Below are 6030 nucleotides of genomic sequence, written 5' to 3'. Positions count from 1 at the left end.
GATTTCAGGTTGTTGAAGTAGACCTGATGGTTTCTGATGCTCCGCTTTGACCTTAGAACACGTCAAACATTCTCCTACGTATTTAGCAAAATCGGCTTTCATACCCGGCCACCAAAAATGTTTCTTGAGATCCTTGTACATCTTCCTCGTTCCAGGATGTATTGAGTATCTAGTTTTATGAGCTTCTCTAAGTACCATTTCTCTTATATCTCTAAATTTTGGTACCCCAATTCTTTCAGCCCTATACCGGGTTCCTTCTTCCCGAATATTAAGATGTTTCTCTGATCCTTTGGGTATCTCATTCTTCAACTTTCCTTCTTTTAAACCCCCTATTGCGCCTCCTTTATTTGAGTAGTAAGGTTAGTGTGAATCATTATATTCATAGCTTTTACTCGAATAGGTTCTCTGTCCTTTCTACTCAAGGCGTCGGCTACCACATTTTCCTTTCCCGGGTGGTAACGAATCTCAAAGTCGTAATCATTCAACAATTCAATCCACCTACGCTGCCTCATATTCAGTTGTTTCTGATTAAATATGTGTTGAAGACTTTTGTGGTCGGTATATATAATACTTTTGGCCCCAAATAAATAATGCATCCAAGTCTTTAATGCAAAAACAACAACACCCAATTCCAAATCGTGAGTTGTATAATTTTGCTCGTGAATCTTCAATTGTCTAGACACATAAGCAATCACCTTCGTTTGTTGCATTAATACACAACCGAGACCTTGCTTTGATGCGTCACAATAAATCACAAAATCATCATTCCCTTCAGGCAATGACAATATAGGTGCCGTAGTTAGCTTTTTCTTCAATAACTGAAACGCCTTCTCTTGTTCATCCTTCCATTCAAATTTCTTCCCTTTATGCGTTAATGCAGTCAAGGGTTTTGCTATTTTGGAGAAATCTTGGATGAATCTTCTGTAGTAACCAGCCAATCCTAAAAATTGACGTATATGCTTCGGAGTTTTTGGGGTTTCCCACTTTTCAACAGTTTTGATCTTTGCCGGGTCTACCTGGATACCTTCTTTGTTCACTATGTGACCGAGGAATTGAACTTCTTCCAACCAAAATGCACACTTTGAAAACTTAGCGTACAGTTTTTCTTTCCTCAATACTTCTAGCACTTTTCTCAAAAGTTCTTCGTGCTCTTGATCATTCTTTGAGTAAATAAGTATGTCATCGATGAAAACAATGACAAACTTGTCAAGATATGGCCCACACACTCGGTTCATAAGGTCCATGAACACAGCTGGTGCGTTAGTCAATCTAAACGGCATAACCATAAACTCGTAATGACCATAACGCGTCCTAAAAGCAGTTTTTGGAATATCATCCTCTTTTACTCGCATTTGATGATATCCAGAACGTAAATCGATTTTTGAATAAACTGACGAGCCTTGTAATTGATCAAATAAGTCATCAATTCTCGACAGTGGATAACGGTTTTTGATGGTAAGTTTATTCAACTCTCTGTAGTCAATACACAACCTAAATGTACCATCCTTCTTCTTGGCAAATAAAACAAGAGCTCCCCATGGTGATGTGCTTGGTCGAATGTAACCACGTTCTAATAGTTCTTGCAGTTGGCTTTGCAGTTCTTTCATCTCGCTGGGTGTGAGTCTGTAAGGAGCACGAGCTATTGGTGCAGCTCCTGGTACAAGATCTATTTGAAATTCAATAGATCGATGTGGAGGTAGTCCCGGTAATTCTTTCAGAAATACATCAGGAAATTCTTTTGTGACGGGAACATCATTGATGCTCTTTTCTTCAGTTTGTACTTTCTCAACGTGTGCTAGAACAGCATAGCAACCTTTTCTTATTAGTTTTTGTGCCTTCAAATTACTAATAAGATGTAGCTTCGTGTTGCCCTTTTCTTCGTACACCATTAAGGGTTCTCCTTCTTCTCGTACAATGCGAATTGCATTTTTGTAACATACGATCTCTGCTTTCATCTCCTTCAGCCAGTCCATGTCAACTATTACATCAAAACTCCCTAACTCTACTGGTATCAAATCAATCTTAAATATTTCGCTACCCAGTTTAATTTCTCGATTCCGGCATATATAATCTGCTGAAATTAATTTACCGTTTGCTAATTCGAGTAAAAATTTACTATCCAAAGGCGTCAATGGACAACTTAATTTAGCACAAAAATCTCTACTCATATAGCTTCTATCCGCACCCGAATCAAATAAAACGTAAGCAGATTTATTGTCAATAAGAAATGTACCCGTAACAAGCTCCGGGTCTTCCTGTACCTCTGCCGCATTAATATTGAAAACTCTTCCGTGGCCTTGTCCATTCGTGTTCTCCTGGTTCGGGCAATTTCTAATTATGTGGCCCGGTTTTCCACATTTATAACAAACTACATTGGCATAACTTGCTCCGACACTACTTGCTCCGCCATTACTCATTCCGACACCATTTGTTCCTTTCGTTCTGTTAACCCCTGGTCCGTAGACCTCACACTTCGCCGCGCTATGACTATTTCTTTTACACTTGTTGCAAAATTTGGTGCAGAACCCCGAGTGATACTTTTCACACCTTTGGCATAGCTGCTTCTGATTGTTGTTGTTTCTGCGGTTGTTATTGTTGTTGGGATGATTGTTGTAGTTGTTGTTGTCGTTGTTGTTGTTTTGCCGTTTGTTGTAGTTACGATTGATGTTGCGACTGTTGGGATAGTTGTTGTTGTTTTGGTGACTCTAGTTGTTGTTGTTTTGGTGACTCTTATCACCGTTTTCCTCCCACTTTCTTTTGACTAGCTTCACGTTGACCTCTTCGGCCGCCTGTTCTTTAATTCTTCCCTCAATCTGGTTCACTAGTTTGTGAGCCATTCTACATGCCTTTTGTATGGAGGCAGGCTCGTGTGAACTTATATCTTCTTGGATTCTCTCCGGTAACCCTTTCACAAACGCGACGATATTCTCTTCCTCATCTTCGAACTCTCTCGGACACAATAGGCACAATTCTGTGAATCGCCTTTCGTACGAAGTAATATCGAATCCCTGTGTTCGTAACCCTCTAAGTTCTGACTTGAGCTTATTGACCTCGGTTCTCGGACGGTACTTCTCGTTCATCAAGTGCTTGAATGCTGACCACGGTAGCGTGTAAGCAGCATCTTGTCCCACTTGCTCTAGATAGGTATTCCACCATGTTAACGCAATACCTGTGAAGGTATGCATAGCGTACTTCACTTTATCTCCTTCAGCACACTTACTTATGGCAAACACCGATTCAACTTTCTCGGTCCACCGTTTCAATCCGATTGGTCCTTCGGTCCCATCAAATTCTGAAGGTTTGCAGGCAGTGAATTCCTTGTAGGAGCATCCTACACGATTTCTTGCGCTGTTAGCTGTATTGCTAGATTCAGAGTTATTGTTGGTATGTAGCGCGGCCTGTACTGCGGCTATGTATGAAGCAAGAAAGGCACGAAATTCCTCTTCGCTCATATTCAAGGTGTGTCGAGTAGTCGGTGCCATTTCCTTCAAAATAATCAAATGAAACAAGTTAATCATACAGAATATTAAGAGTAGTCAATAGTATCTCGTAGCATAATATGAACTCATTTATAAAAGCTTTTTCTTCATATTAGCGTTTTATAAGTTTAAATTCGGGTACTACCTACCCGTTAAGTTCATACTTAGTAGCTAATATACAATTCAACTACTACAATTCCATATGAACAACTGATTATAATAATATATCACATATAAATATTCTTCAAACTTACAACTTCGCTATATTACATATAACATGAAATATAGTACACTATGATACAAGACAGTTTTGAAGATAAATCTAGTTAATACGCAAGTTGTTCAGCAAAGGAAATAAAGACACGTAATTCATAAGTCCAGAAACAAGTCATGCATTCTGGTTTTACTAAGACGACTTCCCATCCTTGGTCTTGTGGAAAATAACCGTTATGACCATTGGCTAGGCAGCATGTTATAATGTCATCAAAAGAACGAGGGTTTCGTAATGTTCAACAGCCCCGTAATAATCTAAAAACCTTGTTTCTCACCCCAACTACTGAATCCGTCACTTGTGGGAAAGTTTTATTTAAAAGCTGCAATCCGATGTTCTTTTTCTCACTTTGGTAAGAAGCGAACATCACTAACCCGTAAGCATAACATGCTTCTTTATGTTGCATGTTAGAAGCTCTTTCTAATTCACGAAATCCTATGTTGGGATATGTTGAGTCAAAATAGGTTCTTAACCCGTAGCGTAAAATTGCATTTGGGTTCCCCGCATTTAACGCTTTAAAGAAAACACGGCGTAACTTAAAGTCTCCCCAATGTGATATACCCCACCTATCAAAGGAAAGCCTTTTATAAACTAAGGCATTTCTGGAAAGTCTTTCAAATGTTTGACAAGTTAATTTCGCCATAACTAAATGTGCTGATGAACTCTGACCGACTCTAGACAAGAGTTCCTCAATCATATCCTCTGGTAGGTCTTCTAAAATATTCGGTTGTCTACCCTTAACGTCCATTTTGTTTTTATACTGTAAAATAGACAAGGATTAGATTTGTGAAAACAAACAATACAAGCAATTTTTACATAGAACATAAAAGTAAAAGCACACTACAATACATTTATTACACAACATGCTCACACCCCTCTAATCTGAATCACTGGTTTCTTCTTCTTCTTCGGACTTGGTTCTTTTTCCTAATCTTCTAGGGATATATGATGTTCCTCTAATACGAGTCATCGTTTTCCACATTGGTTTAGAAAAACCTGGTGGTTTAGAGGTTCCCGGGTTATTGTCACGATATTGAAAATACGGGTGTTGAGGGTACATATAAAGTTCATCGGGGTCGGAATCAGATTTCTCTATTTTGATGCCTTTTCCCTTTTTATTTTCTTTTGCCTCATTAAATTGGGTCGGAGTAATTTCTATAACATCATCGGAATCCTCATCAGGATCCGATTCATCGGAAATTTGGTAATTTTCCCAATATTTTGCTTCCTTAGCGGAAACACCATTGACCATTATTTACTTTGGTCTATTGGTTGAGGATTTTCTTTTATTTGACCGGTTTTTTGTGGTTCCTACTATTCCCCCCTCCGGAACCTCTTCTTCTTCCGGTTCCTCTTCTTCTGGTTCCTCTTCTTCCGGTTCCTCTTCTTCCGGTTCCGTTTCCTCTTCTTCTGGTTCTTCGGGAACTTGTGAATCTTGCCAATATATATTCGACTCTTCGTTATTATTAGTTGAGTCAATGGGATTTGTGCTAAAGGTAGACATCTATCACACAATATCAAATATGTTAAGAGATTAATATATCACATAATATTTACATGTTAATAATATATAATTTCCAACAAAAATGTTAAGCAATCATTTTTAAAGAAAACACCGTCGAAGTCCAGACTCACTAATGCATCCTAATAAACTCGATAAGACACACTAATGCAAATTTTCTGGTTCTCTAAGACCAACGCTCTGATATCAACTGAAATGTCCCGTTCATATTGATTATAAACGTTCCATATTAATTGATTTCGTTGCGAGGTTTTGACCTCTATATGAGACGTTTTTCAAAGACTGCATTCATTTTTAAAACAACCATAACCTTTATTTTATCAATAAAGGTTTTAAAAACATTACGTAGATTATCAAATAATGATAATCTAAAATATACTGTTTACACACGACCATTACATAATGGTTTACAATAGAAATATATTACATCGACATATGTTTCTTGAATGCAGTTTTTACACAATATCATACAAACATGGACTCCAAATCTTGTCCTTATTTTAGTATGCAATAGTGGAAGCTCTTAGTATTCACCTGAGAATAAACATGCTTTAAACGTCAACAAAAATGTTGGTGAGTTATAGGTTTAACCTATATATATCAAATCGTAACAATAGACCACAAGATTTTATATTTCAATACACATCCCATACATAGAGATAAAAATCATTCATATGGTGAACACCTGGTAACCGACATTAACAAGATGCATATATAAGAATATCCTCATCATTCCGGGACACCCTTCGGATATGATA

The sequence above is a fragment of the Rutidosis leptorrhynchoides genome, chromosome 4 (assembly GCF_046630445.1).
Source record: "Rutidosis leptorrhynchoides isolate AG116_Rl617_1_P2 chromosome 4, CSIRO_AGI_Rlap_v1, whole genome shotgun sequence".
NCBI lineage: Eukaryota > Viridiplantae > Streptophyta > Magnoliopsida > Asterales > Asteraceae > Rutidosis > Rutidosis leptorrhynchoides.
Note: the sequence above shows the minus strand (reverse complement) of the source record.